This window comes from Mchenga conophoros, linkage group LG13 (assembly GCF_057382185.1).
Source record: "Mchenga conophoros isolate Kocher_MC1m ecotype Shallow Benthic linkage group LG13, M_conophoros_male_GT1.1, whole genome shotgun sequence".
Taxonomy (NCBI): Eukaryota; Metazoa; Chordata; class Actinopteri; order Cichliformes; family Cichlidae; genus Mchenga; species Mchenga conophoros.
The window spans coordinates 8,571,963-8,594,496 of NC_140538.1; the positions used below are offsets into that span (position 1 = coordinate 8,571,963).

The 22,534-nt window shown below is 38.7% G+C and overlaps 1 long non-coding RNA gene across 1 annotated transcript in view; it reads right to left on the reverse strand.

The window, feature by feature from the left end:
- LOC146560799 (uncharacterized) overlaps positions 1 to 17,077 on the reverse strand; it is a 58,608-nt gene extending 41,531 nt beyond the window's left edge. Inside the window, exon 1 of the long non-coding RNA XR_014894797.1 lies at positions 17,000 to 17,077. This is a non-coding gene — a long non-coding RNA (uncharacterized LOC146560799). The remainder of the gene's footprint in view (positions 1 to 16,999) is intronic.
- Between the last annotated feature and the right edge of the window lie 5,457 nt (positions 17,078 to 22,534).

A 22,534-nucleotide genomic window follows, 5' to 3' on the forward strand; every position in this document is an offset into this window, starting at 1 on the left:
GAGATATTCAAGTTCTTGAGGGTGAGTCCAGGTCAGCTCAGAAGTGTTTATCACCAAAATACTTGGTTAAATGTTCATAAAACCAGACAGAACAGAAAAGAAAGCTGTTCATATAGTTTATATCATTGATTTTCAGAGGACATTCCAGATAATTAAACATTTAAGTTATTATCTGTTATTAATGTAACAACACAAAATTTGAAATTTACAGTAAAGATTTTCCTTTTAAGTCTCAAGGTATGCAAAGCTATTTATAGGGAATTATCTTCATGAGCTGTCTAATGTAAGTCAGGTATTGAGTCCTGTTTTACTAGAGCTTTTAGAGCTATTGAAGTGGCTCGCTGGCTGGATCTGTGTGAATATCATGGTTGAAGAAGGCAGAAGGAATCAGCAGTGAAAGAGTAAGGAAGGAGCGGAGGGTAGATTTCTTTTAAAGCCCCATTCCCACAGATGAGCAGCATCAATCTGTACTTTGCCACTGAGATAAGGCCTGGCTGCTGCTATCAGCAGACTTTGGTATTGGAGGGGTTGATATAAAGCAAACACAAATTCAGTCACCTTCTTCACCAGATAAATGACATCAACACCCCTAAAAGCCAGCTGGGGGTGTGTTCTGTTCGGTCATCCACAAAACCCAGCTTTAAGGTGGGCTCCAAGTATTGTGCAGGTGAGGTTGCTGGGTGCCTGGATGCTGTCTTCACAGGAGTGTTTTAATTGCACTTTGTCTGTTCTTTTCAACCAGGATTATTTTGCACTGCATTATTTTGCCCTTGATAAAATAGCTCCTGGAACCACTGAAGCACACAAACATCTCTACCACAAAAGGGTAGCGATTGATGGAAAAACATGAAGTGAATGTATGAAACAAGAAAAACACAGATGCTCATCCACGCGGATCATTCACACATACTCACCTACACAGGAACATTAGAGCAACAGTCAAATGAACATCAAACACAGAGGGAGGGAAGTGCTGTCATGTTTTTGGAACATTTGATCGTGTTTTAGTGCCATCTTCCCGCACCAGGTGTCTTCAGTGGGAAACATACAATGACTCACGTGCCACACATGATTTAAAATACCTGTGTGTGCATTCAGCAAATTTAAAAAAAAAGAAAAGAAAAAAAAAAGGGAAGAGCACGTTTGGTGTGTAGTGATGATGGAAAGGTGTTAGGTGTGGTGAGATGGAGGGAACCAACACATGCAGCAAAACAGAAAATGTTTTGAATTATACATTCCTGCCACCCGTGATAAATTGAGAGAAGGTTTCATCATAAATCACAAGAATACTGTGCTGCCTATCAAGAGAATTGCGTGGTGGGCAGCAGCCTGAGATTTAGGAGTGTTGTTGCTCCCGTCTGCAGTCACACCTTTACCACCTACTCACATGTTATTTTCAACATATACTAGCCTGCAACTTAAACTCTTTATTCTTATCTTTGTTTTCCGTGGTGCTCTTTTCTAAACACAGCGGTTTACATACATATCCTTGAAAATATTATTTTAATAATTTGTCATCTCTGAAAAAAATTTGCTGATGTGTCAGACAGAATGGTAGATAAATTTTAAACATGAGCATGAACCGTTTTCTTATATTTCTGTGTGAGTATGTGCGTGTCTGATTCACCAAATGCCAACTTAAATACTATTTCATGTTGTTATAACTGTCCACACAACAAGTTCTATATCAGCTCTAAGTTTGGTACAAATGTAATAATAGCATTTATATAAAACATTACCTAAGAAACCATATTTGAGCGTACGCCACAGAATCGTGTTCAAATTCAAATACAGTCATATCCTTTTCACATCTGTGTTACATACTTGTGGGTTTTTTTGCCATACTGGATCAATTCTGGACAGTTTTTCATGTCTAGAAGCTGTTTTGTAGACCAGACACACCTTTCCAAATAAAAAAAGTAAAGCTAACAGACAAGTGACCATAAACATCAGGAGAGGAAGACCACATCAGTCATGACAGCTAAACAAACAGCAGCAGGTTAAATTAACAGCACATGGGCAAAAACGGGGATTACTAATGTGATGTAATATGTGTGTGTTGCCCACATGTAAAATCAGGTGAATACTGGGCTAAAATGAGCATTTCAGGCTGTTTAAGACTCTCTGTGTGCTCTCTGCAACTGTCGTGGGAAAGATTGGAATATAAAATCAAAGAAAATATCTCTGTCAAGGTGTGGCGTTAAATATTTAAATGATTAACATCTTACGTAGTTTAGTGCATATGTGCATGTTGACCAGGTTAACAAAATGTTTTGAAACAAAAAAAATTAACGATATAAATACAGAATTACAATGTTCCGACCATTATGACCACACAAAACGTACATACTGAAGTTTTGCACACTGTTGAACTCTTCTGCAATTAATAAGCAACACAAAATAGTTTGTGATCTGTGTCTCAACAGCCATTTAAAGTAAAACACAGTGACACACATTGTGCATGAGCCCTGTAGAGGTCGAGAATCTCTGGTTCCCAGAACTCAGTGGTCTACCCTCCACGTCTGTAGTCAATAAATAAATCACCAATGAAGTCAGACTTCTGTATTTACACAGTGATTAAAACTCACGAGCCAGAGCGCATAAAACGAACCTAAACAAAACAAATGAGTAAAAAGTCGTCCCCACACACACACACACCTACACACATATATGTTCTTATATGCTACACATGACAAACGCTGATCTAATTTTAGAAAACACACATGCACAGGCATTTAGAGCAAGCCACAGAGTATAAACGCTCACAGAAAGAAACTAATCAAATAGGACCCTTTAAAAACTACAAATTTCCTTTTTCGTCACAGTTATAGTGAAGAAAACATCGGGTTTGTTACAGCTTTAACATCTAAATATAAAATATCTGCGTTCTAAGATAAAACAGCTATTAGACTACTAGACTACAGATCACTGGTAAATATGCAATTACATAGAGTATAAACTTAAACATAACCAAAGATCATTTCTTAAAGTATTTTTGATACATTTAAGTTATATCCAATAAGTTATATCTTAGACTTGTACTGTATAAGCTAATTAGATCTATCAATAAAAACATAATGGGCTGGTAAAATGGTCCACAACGTTCAAGCAGAGTGGAGAGTGCCACCTGCTCAGACTAACCTGGTGAGAAATTTTGGCTAGAAGATGGGAATATGGTATAGACATTCAAGTAAACATCCCTAGGTAAAGAACTGACTGCAAGACATGGTACACCTCCAAAACCATGCAAACCCACATCCCCTTGACCCAATCTCTGCTCAAAGCTTCTTCAAAGAGCCCCATCTCACTAACTATCAGACAGAAAATCAAATATTTTGTTTTGAGCTTCACTAATATCAGCATTTTTACTCCACCCCTAATGGCATTTTTATTGATCGGCTTCTTAATGGCGGGCCCATATATTTGACGGCACTCATTTAAAGTAGAAGTGAGTAATAGCTGTCTGAGGGAAGGCCGTAAAGCTGTGTGAGAGTGTGTGTGTGTGTGTGTGTGTGTGTGTGTGTGTGTCTGTGTTTTATCGTATTCTGTCATTGGGGTATGGAAGAAAGGGAAAAGAAGAAAGAGAAAGCGACGAAGGAGGAGAGGGGGGAGAAAGAGTTTTCAATTTACTGAGCACAAGAGAGCATGAGGAAAATGGAGAGGAAGTGCAACCAAGGTAGAGTAAGAAAAAGGGACAATTTAGAGAAGAGGGTGAAGGATAAGCAGTAAAAACTCATTTTCCATACCAAACAGAATTCATTCTAAAGCATTTCTGCAAACGCAACCCGTTTCACCTACACACACTCATACATCACCTCCCTCCTTTCGCAAACAAACCTCAAACCCCCTTTTCTCTCTCCTCCTTCATCTCTCGCTCTCTCTCCTCTCCATCCCTCTATCCCTCTCAGGTCATCAGCGAGCGAAGCCACAACAAAGGGGGGCCGTTGCCGCGGTGACCTTGGCTGTGACATCATGTGGCGGCAGAAAGAAATGAAGCCATTAGGCCGAGGCAGCACTTGCCCATAAATCAGACTGTTTCCAATAAGCTGCCTTAATGGTCATCCATCACGCCGCCAGCCAGCGCCCTCCACACCCAACAGCCTGGGGAACGGCCACAGGGACGTGGAGAGGAGGAGGGGTTTGAAATCTGGGAGAGTTGGAAGGAAAGAGTAAAAAGACGAGTAGAAGGGATGTGGGAAATACAGTAAGATGAAGAACCAAGAGGAGATAAGGGAGTACAGTTTGTGGGAGTATGTTTTGCTGCTCTCTTGTTCAGGTCACTGCAAAAGACGAAAATTCTGATCTCAATCAGGCCTACCTGGTTAAGTAATCATTATAATTAAAAATAACAGTGACAATAAAAGGGGAACGATAAGGGGCTTAATAAAAGACTCATATCAGTCAAAATAAGGTCATGGCGATTTTAAAGGGGACGGAACATGGAGGAAGAGGAAACAAGTAGAGAGTGTTAAAACATAAAATTATAGGTGAAGGGAAATTAGGAGACGAGATATGGAGCGGAGGGTGATTTGGCGAAGGGCTAAAAATGGGACAGATAGGGAGACAAACAACTCAAGTCAATTGAAGACAATAGGAAGAGAGGCTTAAAGAAAGGCAGCGGTGGAAAAAAAACGGAACACAAGGCTCGAGAGAACTGCCACAATGATACACAATGAGATGTAAGGGGAAAGAAAAAGATTCAATTACATGAGAGAGCAAGAATCTGTAGATGATGGCAGAAGTAAGAAACTGATTTAAAAAAAAAAAGATTATCGATAGAAGAAATAAAAGAAAAAAATAATTATAATATTTCACACCATTAGGCTAGGTGTAGCACATTAACTCTTGCTATTAACTCCTGATAACCACATTATCAGCTAATTGCGTTGTCAATAACAATAGATATTCTGTAGTTTCAACACCACCACCCGAGTGAGACTATTAACAAGATCTGCATAATCTGTGGGAGGTTGTGGTAAGTTGTGGTTAGGCAAAAACTACTTTGGCAATGAACGCTGAACCTGGACCATCCACATGCTGTGGTATCTTATTACTGAAATGCTGCATTATCCTTTCAGCATCATAGTGGCCTGAAATGTAGGATTTTTGCAGTGATCGATACAAAACTGTTCAATCAAGAAAATTCCTTTAATTCTCAGAATCACAGATCTTTTTTGATCCAGAGGGGTCATTTGTTAGTAGTTTAATTAAATCAATCATACTTATAATTTATGTCATGCATGTTGTGCCCTACTCTTATGGAACCACTTTTCCTCTGTCTCAGTGCAAATGTGTCCACTACCTAAATGACCAGTAACATTCTTTTCAGTAATAAGCAACATTTAGACATTTTTTTCCCACTTTTCTTGTTGATGTGTTTCTGTCTAATTTGATTTAATTTTGTTTTTTATAATCATCTCTTTCCTCTGGGTGCAGTCTAATTTAATTAAATGTATTTATTCCAACTCAGCTGACAGAATTTTGTTAACTGAACGATTTGAAAAGTTAGAAAATATTAATTTGACAATTAGATGGGAAACTTTAGATGTCGGACAAACTCACATAGTGAGCAGAAGTATATCACATGAAAACATGCTTGTGCTGTGGAAACGTCAATGTGTGCCAAACCTCAAACCCCTGGTAGCTAACCATAGCTGCAGGAATTACTTCACACACTCCCAGGACTCATGTCATCAGGAACCTGGTGTAACTAGCCCATTTTTTACCTTATACCACACCAGCCTCTTGCTGAAAGGTTCAATCTAAGCTACGATGCCTGGAGCCTGCAATTGTGGTACATCAACCTTTACTTTCTCTCATTGGTCTGTTGTTTGGTTTTCCTTTCTTATTGTCTGTATCCTTACTCAACGTTTCATGATCTTGCCTTTTTTTTTCACCCCTAAATGTTCTGAGTGTCTTGTATTCTCTCTTCATATTTTATTTATTTCCCTTCTCTCTCCACTTTTTTCTTTTCACTCTCTGCTTGTGTATGTGTGTATGTGTTGACCATAGTGCCCATTTTGGCCAAAATCAACTCACTGAGAAGTCACTTTACAACCCGTGCTCTTACGAGCCCTGTAAATGTAAGCTGAAAAATGATGTGTGTGGCGTGACTCGCCTCTTAGGTTTCCCCAAGTACAGCGGCCAAATTGTTTTCGCTAGGCACTACGAGAAGCATTATCCATCACTTTGAATGAGCTCTGTAATTGGGATTATAAGAGCAAAAGTGCAAAAATTGACTTTGAGAGTGATAGCATTACAAGTGGGCCTTTCAGATGAAATCACAGGCCAAGTGTGTACAGTATACTAGTGTTTTGGCTCATGTTTGGTTAACCCTACTTAACTCTGGGTGAATGTATGCCCACTTTAAGCACTACTACTTTCTGCAGGTGTAGTGTTGAAAATATATTAATTAAAGCAATATTTTTATAAATGTGCATTAATGACATGATGACAGAATGAAAGAAATAGAAAACCTTTCACTTAGTGACAACGGATCCACCTGCAATGATATCACGTTTTATAGAAAACATAAAGAGAATCTCACAAATCGTTTGGAAACCATCCAAAAGATTCAAATTACAAGAAAGGAGAACAGTGTGCATGCACAAAATTACAGAACAAAGTACTCAATGTCCACCTGAACTTAGTCTATCTGAATACGTGTTTCCACTCTCGGTGTAATTCTTTGTGTACATGTACGCTGCTTCAGTCTGCCTGACTTTGCCATAGACATGTATTTATTGTGAGTGCTGTGTGGTAGAGTGTGTATACAGAGCAAGGAGGCAGATAAACACCAGCCCAGCAGGTGCTATTTTATTCATGGTGGGTAATCCCTGCTCTGCAGCTCCTTAATCTGCTGCCTTAAAGTGTTTGCCCTCTGCAGTTCACAATTTCTCTGACTTTTACTTTATTGCTCAGGCTATGTACTTGAAGTCCAGTTTTGATTTCTACTCTCCAGTCTAACAAATATCTGATGGCTTGTAGCTGAAATGTATTTCTGCTTGTAGGCAGAATGTCATGGAACAAAATCTTTATGACTGATGAAAGTCAGTTCCTTCTTATGAGGCTTATATTAAAACACTCAGAATATACCCATTGCTCTCATTTGGTCATTCTGTGGTGGTATATGCCATTGGTAACTGTACTGCATGTTTAAAATGATATATACATAGACTAATACACATTATTTCAAAGTTCTTCAAGGGAGAAAGTAAAAAAAAAAAAAAAAAAAAAAAATCACAGAAATTGTTTCATTAAAAATATGCATTCTGGTCTAAATAATGAATCGAGATCTGCACTTTCATTGCAAAAATCACCAAGCTACTATTTGAGATCAAGAACTTATTTTTAGAGGTTGATTTCTTGATTGGGTATTCTGATTAACTATTAAATTATATGATCCACCATTTTGAAAAATTAAAGCTTCAATTTGAAGATGTACATGATAAAAATGCATTAGATCTTCAAACTAGCTCAAGAGACACTGATGCCAGTGAATGTCAGTTCTATCCAGCGTGTTCTGTCAACAAGACCGGCTTGCAGAACTTGGAGTGAAACTCATCCAATCCTAGGGCACAGCCATCAACGACTGTATTGATTAACCCAGTAACCTTCGTTCTGCTGATGGGCAAGTTGTCCTCCTGTTACCCTTGCAAACTCCTGCAAACACAAACTGTTGCTTCAGCTACTGCCAAAGCAGTTACTGGGACTGTTTCCAAAGTCTCTGAACTTAACCACATTAGATTTCAGCTTGATGGCTCTTTTTACTTCTGGTGTCCACCATCTGGTTCAGGGGTTCCCAGATAGGTGCAATAAACTTAGGCCTGAAGCTGTGCGTGCTCAGCATTGGAACTATGCCCCAAGGTGTATCTGGGCTCAATTGAGTCTTTTTTTTTTTTTTACATCCTTATGCTGGAACGTGGTGTTTAAACAAAGTGTAAGTAGATCGCAAGTCCAAGAACATTATATGTTGAAATCCCTAGTAGGAAAATGCAGTCATCAGATGGGGGACCTTCCAGCACCAGTCCTGTGGAAGGCTGGGAACTTAGGTATGATAATGGCAGAGGCTGTTCTCCACTCTAAAGACACAACCTTCTCCTCTCCTCCTCTATAGACCTCCTCTCCAGGAGTATATCCACCCACAGCTTACAACCTCTGATGCGGACAACTTCAGCGTGGATTAAAGTCCAGCCCCTACACAGCAGATTTGTTTGAGACCCATCCTGTACATTCAGGGAAGCTTGACTATACCTCCTTTAAATCTCTAAGATTTAAAGTAGGTTTCCTCACAACTGAGGATTCATGTTCTCCTAGGGCCAGTTCAGGCACCCTGGGACCGGACCGCCAAAGCCTCTGAGACCTAATCCACAAAGCTCTGAATCTGCAGGTGATGGGTTGACCCATGTGGCTTGTTTGCTGCCCATGAAGTAGCGCCTGGCCACAGGCATTTCCCAGCAAGGCTCTCCTGCAAGCCTTGCTTCAGGGCGGGGCCCTGGGAATACTGTTTCAGGTGAGGCTGGTGGCTGTCTAGATGTTTTCTTCAGAGTGCTTTGAATTGCACTCGCTCTGGCCCCTTAAGCCAGTATTTTTTAGGACTCCACCAGGGGCTCATTACCCCAAATGACATAGCTCCTGGGATCACTCAGGAGCTATGTAAGCCATGTAACCCTCCACCATGATAATGTGCCAATTTACATCTTTGATCAAGTCAGTTTATAAAAATGCTACTTGTCAGTCCACCAATTGATTATTTAACTAACCTTTTCACATAAAATGAATTGTGTGAAAATGTTAGCAAATGATTCAGGGAACCCAAACATTTCCTATTCTTAGCTGCTTTTATACTGACACAAATACACACGTTTATATTATTTATATTGCCTCCTCGGCGAACACCTTAGAAAAAACAAGTAGTCTTGTCTTATTTGCCCCCACTCTCCCAAATATACTTTATACTACTTTCTAGGCACTTGAATTCAGTTATTATCGCTAATTCACTCTTTGTTCCTCTCTCTTACACACACCCACATATATATACACACACACAGCAGACCTCTGTGGCCTTTCTCAGCTGGTACCAAGCCCCATATGCTCTAACTCCTGTTGTTATTGTTGTTGTTCAGCTCCCTGGCTCATTTGACGTGTGGACCCATGACAGTGTCCAGGACCCCTTCCAAGTCTTGCCTGGTACCACTTTGTGTGTGTTTGTGCATGTGAATGTGTAAGAGAGAGAGAGATAGGTGAGTAGTATAGTTTGTGACTGGTCTCATGCTGTCTATCTATTTCAAGGTGTCTTGTGTCTACGTATTATCAAGATGTGTGTGGCTATGTGTATTTGGAAGCAAAGTACAGAATATGCCACATGGGGCAAGTATCAGTGGTAAATGCAGGCCTAGTAATTTTTTTTTTCATGTATATGAAAAAAAGAATTAACTATGGTTAGCTACCAGGGGTTTGAGGTTTTGGCACACACTGACATTTCCACAGCACATTTAATCAAAAGTTTAAAACAATCATTATTTTCAGGTCTGATACTTCACATTTGACACTCGTGAATTTGAATGATTGTGAACATGATACAATACACTTAGTGGGCTGTTTTCCACGACCTTTTTTTTAGTTTTTGTATGTTTCTTTCATACACGGAGAGAGATATAAACAGACTGTAGAGTGTCAACACAATATGATCTTATAAATGACACTTTAGAGCAGAAACTCTGTCATTTTCTTTACTTGATATATTATTATTTGTTATACTTTGTAATTTCTATTGTCCTATTGGCCAGGTATCCGTTTGTACATATACATATATATATTATTATTATCTACATCTCTATTTACATGAGGCAATATGTTCATAAAAACACAAGGACGTGGATCTGTGCTTTGCGGCGTGACTTTTAGTCATCTTAGCCATCTGTCCACTAAGATTGCTGCCCACATTGCTTTTCTACAGTCTGATGAGCTACAAGGACATTATCTCCACTTAGCTCTCGCCGCTTGGCAATTGCAAGAACCATAACAACAAGTCCTTATGAAACCCACTTTAAGCCAGAGCTTTTTTTCTGCCTTTGGAACACGAGGCAACATTCCTATGGGTTTCTAGACCTTCCTTCTATTTTGGTTGTACCAAGACATCCTCCTCTAAAAGCCTTCGGTTTTCATTGCTGTAGAAATGTATTCAGAGAGACATTTATCAGTAAGCTGCGTGCCACTGGAGACTGCATTGGCGGCCATTTTACAGGTCTGGTCAGGGAACACAGGAAAGGGGAACTTCACTGCAAGAGAATGACATTTACATGTATATTTACATTTATTCACAGCTGTTGCAGAATGGAAGCAGCCCCAAGCGAGAGAGCGGGAAGACTAGAAAGGTCACAGCCTGGTGTATGCATTAAGCCTTTATTAGTTCTACGCATTACCATCGCCTACAATTCACAAATGTTTTATCTTTTATATTTGGCATCTTCTAATGTAATCTTTCACATAATTGAATTATATTTATTTGTGTATATTATAAAGATAATGGCGGTAGCAAAGACAAGTAAGTTATTTGAGTGGAATTGCTTGGCGAGTCTCATTTTCTGAATTCTAAACTTAGTCATAGGCTGAGGAATTTGGTCATCTGCACAATGTTTTTCAAAGCAAACAATAAAGTGGTGCTTTGCCACAATAAGAGGAAAAGAGACATAACCAGTTCTGAAATCTAACTGTCTGGACAACTAAACCAAAACTATCATTTTTATGACCCAAGTAATTATTTCACTTAACTTTAATGTGTCATTTCATATAGGACATAAATAAAGAAATGATGGGATGAAGCAGCCTCAGATGGTTTTATTTTGTGGGTTGTTTTTTTAATCACTGAAGCTTCTGCTCTAAAGTGTCATTTCACTGAATTTTCTTAACATACAACAGTAACCAAAAAAAGGAAAAGAAAACAGATCACTAAGTAGAGTCAATGCAAAATGCCTGCTGTGTTTAAGTCTTAGATGTGATGCTCATTTTCCTCATTTAATGTGTTAGATTACATAATTACTTCTTTCCTACAAAGAACTGCAGCTGTGATAATTCCTTGTTAATTACATTAGCTAACACTTTTTTTTATTTAAATAATTCTCTCAAATAACATCTTATCTCCAGAGATGCACATGGCAATGATTCAATTACACAGAAAGATGAAAAAAAAAAGAGGATTTAGTATCTGCAAAAACCTTTTATACCACCAACGGTCAATAAAAGGTATATTTATTTGATATTATGCTGAACTTTTAATGTCAGTGTGCCTCCATTCTGCTTCTAACAATAGGCACTGTCAATACCTGAGCAGAAAACCTCCTGACAAAATGATAAATCACACCTTCCTACAGATTCATGCACATGAATACAATGCACAAACACACATCGTGTTTTTTTATCCACACATATGCATATGAAATACACCTCCAGGAGGTTCCCTTCAAAATTATCTTTGGCCAAGACGCTGGCCTTGGAAACCACATCCACCATCCTATACCCCCCAACCTCTAAACTCCCCTTCATGTCCCTCTCAGGAGCCAAAATGGCGTCCATAAATCAAGGAGCTAGATGTAATCTGCAGTGTCCAGAATGCAGGAGGCGAGGCTGCAAAGCATAATGCGACTGGTTCTCCGCTGTCATTCAGATGCAGGCGGCAGCACAGCGAGCCTTGCCTGCACCTGATAAGGGTGTGCTCAGAGTGAGCTATAAATCACAGATCGTGCCAAGGGTTCCTCCACTGATTTCACAGAAGCAGAGACAGAATGTGTGAGAGGCAAAGAAAAGAGAAGAATCAAGTACAAAGAGTATGGAGAAGGTGATTCCAAATAATCTTTGGTGATAGATGGCCAAGGATGAAGATGAAAATATGAGGAAAAGTAGAGAGAGAGCACATTAGAAAGCAAAATGAGAAGAGAATGCCAAGAATGAGAAACCGGGTGGAAGGTAGAGAATACAAGGAAGAGGAGGGAGAGAAGGAGGGAGGGAGTGAATGATAGGGAGTAAATTGCAGATCTATCTCATCTGGCAAGAAGTTTCTCCACACAAAAGGCCTGACCTTCAGGAAATAAACACCTTGCTCCCCCAGAGAGCTCTGCTGATGTCTGTGCTGCATGTCAATTTCATCACTAGGTCTCAGGACAACACTAAGATGAATACAATTTGGGGAAAACAAACTCTTCCATCTAAACTACTCTGTGAGAACTACAACTATTCCAATGCTTTAGAGAGCACATGTTAAACCCGTGGACTGTTTTGACAAGGTTTAGTGTAATATTTTCACCACCAAGTCCTCCAATTTAAATCCCACAATAATATTCTTGTTGACATGATTTACAAGCACCTTCTATTACAAACCACTACAAATCATTTTTAGAAATATAGGAGCACTTCTGACCTGAACTGATGAGAAGCAAACTGGAAACAAAAACGGTCTCCCAGTCAAAAATGACCTTTTTTGTCGTTTTAATTCAAACCAAGAAGTTAAAGAGAACATCCTGACAATGAACATGGACCAAAATACCAAATGGTCTAGTTTAAAATTCACCTTTTAATGAATAATTTATAAATCCACTTTCCCCACTTCAAATCCTGTAATGGCGGCAGAGACAAATCCTTCAGTGGAGTGTGATATTTCCTCTTCCATCTCTAAAAGTGATTTAGGTCTTTGTGTCTCATCCTAGTCAATCTACCCCATCGCTCCACCTCGAGTGGCAGCTCTCACTCACCCTAGCCGCTATTCAATCAACCCCTTATTCCTTATTCATATGCTAACCCCTATAGCAGAACCCCTTTGGCCAAGTGTACTGTGAGATAGATGTTAACATGTGTAATCCCCTATTAACTCACACAAGACAACGTATCCTCCGTGGACACCCTCTCTCCCCGTGGGATTTGCCCTGTGAGAGAGGAGGGGCTGATGGGTAATGGTTCAGAGAAGCTCCCCTCTGTTTCAAGGCATTCTCCCTCCTGCCTCCTTCCCCTACAACCATGGTGTATGAGCTGAGATCACCACCGTCGACGATTTAACTGATATGGACGAGCGTTGGCATTTATATGGCATTTATTCATATTGATCCAAGCCCTAAAGGAAGTGCTTTGATTTGTGAAAAATATAGTCAATTAAATGCTTCTAATTAAATTAAGCAGGTAATGTAGACATTACCTTAGTAGGACCTAAATATGATTCCTATTTGGTAAACCTATATATGGAAAAGTCTGTGAAATATCTTTATTACACATGGGTGAAATGCTAGCATTGAAAAACCCTGCAGCACAATATAGTTTTTATGGGACTGACAAGGTTGTTGATTTATAGCCCTGATCAACTAACTGTATCAATTTGCCAGTTTATTAGATGATGATTTAACAATAAAATAATTTAAAGACTGCTTTCTTTGAGCCACTGCTGTCACAAAATACACACAAGATTCAATTCTCAGGACTACGGTTGGTGTTCTGTCTAGGAGCTTTGCATTTTGTTTTAGGCCACAGACCAGCTTCTGTTTCATTAACTCTGTGTTTATAGGTTATAGTGCCAAAACTGACTGGCTAGGAAGAGAAACAGACAAAACTGACTGAAAGTCAGTTAGTTAGTTTGAATGGTCATCAATACATGCAGAGCAGGAAAGGAGAAAGGTACAAAAGCTAGTGTCTACAGCCATCTGTAACACACAGTGGGGGCTCTGTCACGGTGCTGCATGTTAGCCAGTGGTGTTGGAGATCTTTTGAAAATTAACAGACTTATGAACACAGAAAAGGGCCGTCATATTTTGATCCACTGTGCAATACCAGCTTGTTAAAAAAGTACAAATTCAGTTTTTGACTTATACCCTGCACTTCTATTTATGCATGCACATTTTGATAAATTACTGCACCTACTTGTCATTTTCTTAGAAAAATATAAAGACATGAGATAGCTCAAGAATTTTGTACAGTACCGTATCTCAAAGAAGACAAAGGTTTCTGTTTATAAGCATCTCAAGGGCAACACCCACCAGCAGTTTGTGATGTTTATAAAAAAAACACCCACTGTTAGAACTGTCAGGATCAAGATGAGGATCACTGTTTCAAGATAACCCCCCGTCATATTATTCAGTACCAGCCCTCGTGAAACAGCCCAGTGTCCTACAAATTACAAACACATTTGACAATTACCCAACCTCACAATTTTCTCCTGAAAAATGAGTTACCATTCAGTCACAAACAGGCAGTTAACATTTGGGTTTCCATAAACTGTAATTAAAACTCTTCCCAAACCTTAACCATGTGTTTCAGCATTATAACCATGCCTTAACAATATGGATTTCCATTTATTAAAAATAAAAATACTTTATTTCTACCTGGATAAGAACATCCTATCTACACCTTGATCCTGACTTTTTCTTATGTTTGTGCTGTGGGCATATATGTTTTCTGGCAGGCAGCAAAATAATACATATACATTTTTATAATGACTATACTGTAAAGTTATTAGAAGCCTAATAAATAAAAGTAAAAAACAAACAGATAGCAATGATTTTTAAACATGAAAGACTACACGTCATCTACACTCAGGAAGAGTTAAGCATAAACAGGGGTGACATCATCTTTGTGGACTAAGTGGCTGTTTTAGGCTGGCCTGTATGTGCATGGGATGTGTATGCATGCCTCATTGAATTTCACATTATGTACTCTAATCTGTCCAGAGAACTACAAAGGAAACCTTAGACGGAAGACCTTGAAAAGTTTTGTGACTTTTTTGAAATGGTTTCAGAGTGCAGGCAGACACATTTCTGAGAGAAGGTGTTGATAACTTTGCTGCTTGGTGGTTGTTGTTGGTTGTTTTGTTTTTTTTCAGAGGAGCTGTATGGGCTAGCAATGAGAAGCATTTCATATCTGAGAAAATTTCCTTAAAAATGATGACTGTTTTACATTTCTGGATGTAGATATGGGAGTAATTTCCACAATAACAGAAAGAAATGCTAGAAAGTATTTAAAGCTCCAGAGGTTTTGTGGTGCAATGGACTCTAAACACTCCCAAATCCATTTCAAGTGACATCAACAAAAAAATCTAAGGGTGTTACTCCTTCAAGCTGCCAGATTTCTTTCCTCTTTCCCATTATCCCTCCCTTATTCTCTCTGGAAATGTGAAATTAGCTGAAACATGAGGACAATTACAAGAAGGCCTAGCATAAAGGCTGGGGGACTGGGAAAATAAACTGATCACAGACCCCTGAACAAATCTGGTTTACTTTACAAAGCCTCCTCTGAACTCCTGCCAACGTTTCCCCCGTCTAGAAATGTTCTCCCAGAGCAGCTTCGTGTTTACACCTTGAAAATCGCTGCATGATCAAGAGGGAAGAGACTCCGATGCATTCCCTTCCTTTGTTCTGACAGAGGACGCTCGGCTGAGAATTGTACGTCAAAAGTAACATTAGAAATATCTAATTGGCTAAAAATATGTAAGTAATTCTTTTGAAGGTTTTTTTACCCCATTTTTTTTGGTTTTAGGGCTCTCGGCTATTAACATCAAATGTGTGGGAAAACACACCCAGTAAGCTATCGTCTATGGTGTCTCTTACTTAAGAATAGATCCTTTTTTTCAGCACCAAAGATCACCGAGGCATTATATAGCTTTTCTCATTACTGCGTTTTCCAAACAGAGTGCAAGGGGCAGTAATGCATGGCTGAATTACTCAGGGATAGTATTCAGGGATAATGGTTGTAGGGCTGATGTCTTATACTGCACAGCTGTAAGGGGGTCCTGTGAGAGACATCAGAGGACTGTCGTTCATGTAAACTGATTTTGTCAGAACAAAACTAAAGGACTTTATCTTCACTGAAAAAAAACAAACAAACCAAAAAGTTTTCATTGCAGGATTAAGCTTGTTTGGGAGACTTAGCTTCTAGTAACTGATCTTTAATGAATATGACTTTAGTGGCGACTAATCTAGTCCAAAGAAAATTGTTATCTCCGTGTGCAGTAATTTATATTCGATGCTACGGCTCTGTTCTGGGAACTCCCTGTTCTTCTACAGGCATACACAGAATGAATAAAGTGGGAACAACAGCAGGAACACATCAGTTCAGCGACTGATAAAGTTAGACACCAGAAAAGATGGATAAAAGGGAGTCTCAAAGTGGCTTTCAGGAGCTGTAAGCAACTTAAAGCAGCTTAAATAATTATTACTATATGAAATGCATAGTAGGGCATCAGCTGGCAAATGCAGCTGAGCTGGACTCCATGGCTAACTACGTCTCTATTTACCCAAAAGCTGGAACTGGACTTCTTTATTCCTAACTGAACCAGGTTAAGTTTTTGAAATATATAAGAGGTTAATGAATGTTCAAAAGGTAACACGATTGCTGATACTTTTTCACAATTTGCTGAATCCTTAGACAGCGGGGTTAAATATTTATTGGCGTGATTGCAAATGAAGCTTCAAGGTTCTCAAATGACATACATTTCCACACGTACACACAGAACTATTTAAATAGCCAAAGAGTCATAAAGTTTAGTGTGTGCATTTGTGCTCTCATGAGGACAAAACCAATACATTTCAAACAGTTGCCTCTCTCTTTATCTTCAAGCCAAAGTGTAACTTTTCTACACAAGTTTTCTCATAACATAATAGTCATGCATGCTATTAATCACATAAATTCTCTTGGGAAAGTTAAAATCCAAAAACAAATGCTTGCCCTGATGAATCTGCTTGCTAAGTGACAAAAATATCACCTGCAAACTAGTTTCTTGGCATATTTTATGACTAGATATAATTAGTTTTTCTTATTATTATTATTGTGTTATTGTTTAAGCTAACCTTTGTTAGCTCTTTGTTATGACTAGGAGACAAAAGGTACTTTGAGGTAGGTTAGCTGGGGTGGCAGCATATGGCTTTGGTCATGGTACAAAACCTACAGTGTCTGCCATATGTGAGCGCATTTTGTATGCTCAGCCCATACAGCCTTAGAGCTTAATGGCTATAACAATTATACATACCTCCTCTGATCTTGTATCACAGAAGACTTGGTTTCACTCCAGCATGATTCAATCAGCTGCAACATGTCTGCCGTCTCTGAAAAGATAAATTATGCCATTACTGTTCTGAACTGCAGCACTGTGCTCTTGAAAAACTGTAGAGCTACACTGAGCTTTAAAGGAAATGTCACTAATTACCCCGCTTTTGTTTAGGATAATATTGTTAAGTCATTCATCATTGCAAGGGGTTCTGCTCCAGCTGAAGAATTATGAATAGGCATGTCTTTTGCCTCCTGGCAATATAATTTATATACATGATATTTTGGCTCCTGTCATATTCCTTACACTGACGCTTTATTCAACAATCAGTAGTATAAAACACAACAATCCTGAAAAAAAAAAAAAGAGCATATCAATATATCAGAAAATGTACTGTCGGCTGTTTAAACATGGAGCCAACTATTTCAACCTACTTTCAGCATAACATTTTCTTGGCAGACCTAAGATAACTATTCTTTTAAAATGGAGTTGCAAAATATAAATTCCAGACAACATCTGACAACAAAGGAAAGTCAGTTTGACAGGGGAGACACACTTAAATAATACATCAAGTACTTTTTTTTCGTATTGGTTTTTAAAATGGCTTTAAATTATTGCAGTACCTTGCAGCATTTACTCTCCCTGAAATCTCCACTGTTTCTGGGAGATTTTTCACACCCCTCTCATTTCATTTTGATGCTAGCGTGTGATGGTGGCACAGCAAGGCATCCCTCACATTTCCAATAAAGTTGGCACAATGTGGCTCTGGACTATTAATATCACACAATGCCACGACCACAGTGGTGGCATCTGCCGACTTAGGCCTCCCCCTTTCCTCTACCTCTCCCTCTCGTCTCATCCCCCACTCCTGTCCTTTCTTTTCCTCCCTCTCCATCTTGCTCAGATGGACTGTGCAGCCTCGTAGTATGACGCACAGCTTGGTGAAAAGCAGTTGAACCGTTGCCAGAAGCCCCATGCTGTTCTGGCTATTTCCATCTTTGAAAAGTAAATGAACTGAAATTGCAAAATATGTGCTAACTTCCTTCAAAATCAGGGCAAATGAGAATCTTAAAACTCATCGGCATTTTTTTTGCACTTTTTAAACACAAGACAGTAATTTTTTTCTCTCCAGTACCATTACTGTTCATCCTTCACAGTTCTGTCTCATTCTACAAGTAACTGCTTGAGCTCTAAAGTCATTTATGAAAGTAATGCTGGATTATATCAGCTTTGGAGAGGACTAAAATGGACATTACTTATGGGCAAATGTTTGAGATTATGACTATAATATGAATACAATGGCATTTATATCAAACAGGACTCCTCTACATAGGCCATCATCACCAGTGTTTTATGTTTGAGGCAGCACTTCACACTAATCCTTTCTTAGGACTCAGTTGGCATTTATTATGAGAAACATTTTGGACAACTGTCCGCCCGCTCATGGCGCTCGCGTTTCATTAGTTTCACTTGTGCTTTAATTGATCTTTATTTCCCTTGATTACGATCATAATTAAACACCAGAAAGCTGTTCAAGCTACCAGCCATCTGCCAGGTTGGATGATGGGCAGCATCAGTGTGGGTATATGGGTACAAGGCCACCATGGTGCACCATCAAATGTGCTATAATAAGGTCAGCTGGATTTAGCTTCAGTGTCCTGCATTTTTGCAAATAATTTGTTAAAAACAACGAAAAAAAGCTTATTTTATTTTTATTTTTTTGTTTTGGAAAAGAGAAGAAGTGAGGAAGAAAGTAAAGTGGAAGATTGTAAAGAGACTAAAATAGTCTATTTATTGAGTAAATGTGATTACTGATCTGAATGTACTGTTGCTTATCAAACAAAGTGAATCTTTGAACACAGAATAGAGTAAGTGGCTGGCAGGCTCTTTGGGGCTTCATAATGATTAAAAAGGAGAGATGAAAAGTAAAAAAGTTCTAATTAAGTACAAATACTTTGTTATTGTACTTAAGTTGAATATTTATGCATCTGTCTTTTACTTGAGTATTTATTTTTCTGAGAATATTTCACTTTTAGTCCCTACATTTTACCTCAAATATCTCTACCTTTTGCTTTTTACATTTTCAACAGGCTTGTTTAACGCAATTGAGGGAAATCATTTATTATTTTTGTTACTGTGTGTGCCTTGCCAATATCAATCCCAATTGAACCTAAATTGGGATGATGATAACATATAAAAGCCAACCCACTGGTGCATTCATCATTGGTGATGACTTATGTAGTTAAGAAAGAGACAAAACAATAAGTGAGCAAATTTCAGAAAACACACAAAATGTGTCTGCAAGATGAAGATACAGTTCTTAGTGAGAGAAAAGAAAGTTAAAGTGCACCAAGTTTATCCTCAGAGATGAAGGAAGAAGTAAGAAAGAGAGAACAGGACCCTGGTATTAAATCATATTAATATAACATGAAGTCCAGTTAGCTTTGCACAAAAATGGTTAATAGAAACGTCCTCCAAAGAGCTACTTTATTTTTAATATGTTGAGAGCATTTTAGAGCTTATACATTTCACTTTGACTTTAGTGAAGTTGAAACACTACTTTAATGTTAACCAGTGTATTTTTTCACAAGTATCTGTAAGCAGCTTACTTCAGAAGCTGGATGTCAGAGCAGGGAGTGATGTCACCTCCAAGTTGAGCGCATTCCAGTGCTAAAGTCGGAAAAACAAGGAAAAACAGGATTTGTTTTGCTTCTTAGCAAGGCAGAGCTATTCATGTGTCACCAGCAATACAGCACAATCCTTGCTTTCATATGCTTAAAAACAACACTGCTGCTTGTTCTCTGTATGGTTATTTAGACTGCACAAATACACAACAGTGGCTGCGCAGATTACAAGTGTTACAGTTTTGCTACTATTTGCATGCACTGCCGCCATCTTGGATTGTAAAGTCAGGGTTCATGGTGGTGCTCTAACTTTCTGAGGTGAATGTCTGACCTGTAGCGGCTTTCCAGTTGAAAATTACTACTGATAACTTGGAAATTCTGAATTTAAAGGGAACACAATACTACTTTTAACAGTGGGGATCCACTGCCAAGGTATGGCTTCAATTTGGTGGACTCTATCTGAACATCAGCTAGCTGATAACTTTGTTTAATTTAACTGTAGTGGAGAGCAATACCAAAAGGATCTGATAAGAACTGGGGAGAAGATGAGGTAATGTCATGTGCCCTAACAGGATGCTGAACACCAGTTTCAACTTGTGCTTTCAACCATACAACTCATGAAAATGCAAGGCTGTGGATCAAAGACATCAATAGTCATCCAGTCAAAAGACCACATTCTCATGATGAAAACAGATGCTATTAAAAATGTCTACTTTACATTTTGATTTTCTTTGGATTAAGTCCTTGCTTTAGATTTGTGTTCATTCCAATTTTTATCGTCGAGACTCTATGCAGTTCAAATCGAGTTATAAACTTAATCAATCCTTACTCTCCTGCATCGACTCCTTTATGATTAGCCGAGGTCACCGTGTTTTATTGACCTGATAACCTAAGATTAAAATGGCAGAGAGTATTTGACTTGAAGTGGAAGAAATGGGCAGGGCAGAAATATAGAGCTGCACAAATTAGACTCCTTTCAGTAGCTCTTACTAGTTAAACACATCATAAACGAGAGATGACGTGAACTAATTTCTTCTGGTGCGTTCTCTGATCCCTTCACTATTGTGAAAAGCAGTCCATAAAGAAAGCAATATATGGGAGGTGGTGTGTAAATCTGGGCTGAGGTGAAGAGGCAGACCCTGCATGAAGAGTGATGGATGAGGTGGGAATCCTGCCCTTTCTTTCGCTGTTACCCTCGATCTCTGAGGTCTATTCCATCTCTTTCCACTGGGATAAGGAGAGACATGCATGCATTCTTGACCTCTATAAGGAAACAAGGTGCTGTTGCCACAGCTGCATGCTTGCCTTTCAGAAGCAGCCATTGCTCTGTAGCAGGTTTAGGGAGTTTGTGCCTTGGCCAACAAATCCAATGAGCAACAGCTTCCTTTCATGGACTGTATACATGAAGAACTGAAGGACAGGGCATATTTCAGCACATGCAATACTCAAATTAGAAAATGAAAAGAAAGAAAGGAGTTTGAAGTTCACTCAAATATGATGACAGGATACAGACCAAAAGACTTTCAGATTTTTAAATACTGAAACAGCCTTGTTTCAGTTACACAATCATAGTTAAGAAAATGTAAACAGAGATTTTTTTTAAACTAACTTGAAAGTCAAAAGCCAAAAAATCTTGAAAAAAGAAATCAAGTCTAGTGTGAAGTTTGCCTACATGCAACATCATCACATGTACTACTCTGTGGCAAAGTTATATAATGTTGTATGATATTGTCACTGTTTTTAACTGCAAGATTTCATTAAATAGGGGTTAGCAGTGTTTCTGATATTAAGCTTAGACCATACTGGCGACTGCTGCTGCTTTGAATTAATGAAAGTGCAAAAGAAAGGTACTTTATATTTATTCAATTTATTTTGGAGAATTATTAATAAGAGTTTGCCAAATGACAAATGAATCAACAGCACACCTTTGTATCAAAACATAAATAAATAGTTTCCCATCACCTAAACTAACTATTGAGCATAACTTCAGATGGAACCTCCAAATTGTACACACATTGTAAATGTAAAATAATTCAGTATCAGAACAAATCTGTGAAAACCATAAGGTTATGCAACATTACCTCTGTAGGTACAAATTTAAACCCCCAGCTGTGAAAGTTGTTACAATTTTGGTCCAATTCTGCTTTTCTGCCTGTGAAGTCAAACTGCCTTATAGTGCAACTGAGACACTGGTATAAACTTTATTATCCTTCATTGTTAATGTTGCAGGCCAACAACCTGCTTGAACAGGAATTATGTTGAAGGATTTCATGGGATCTATAAGCTGTTTAAGCAAATTATAGTAAGGTAAAATATTTAGATTTCACAGCCATGCTCTGTAAAGACAATGAACCCATCATCCACTGTTCTACTGAACTCTGGCACCACTACTGTGGCCCCTTCAGCATTAACGCATATGGCTTTCCTTAGATCATTACTTCCATTAAGTCATTAAGCCTTGGCCTAAGCAAAGGCTGTTAGTTAGTCACATTAAAGAGTTAACACTTTCCGTCTCCACAACCTGATGGGTTGACATGTCTGCCGTCGCAACTGACACAAGGATCCTTCCCTATAATTAGGAAAATTGCTCTTAACAGGTCCGCTGTTTAGTAATGGTCTCATTTCTTCCATCTTCCAAACTGCAAGAAGATGTCCCCATTAACTCTTTGCACCAAGGCTAAAGCCCTTCTGTGTCCATTCAACACTGTTTGATCCATCACCACCCACCCCTACACCCCCATCTCACACACACACACATACACTCTTCTTCTAATGGTTTTAATGAGCCACCTCATGGCCCTTTCCCCTTACAGATCTTTAACATATTTTTGGAGACCTTTGATCGAACAGCTATCATTTTAAACTTTTTGGGAGGGAGTTAATACTATATGTG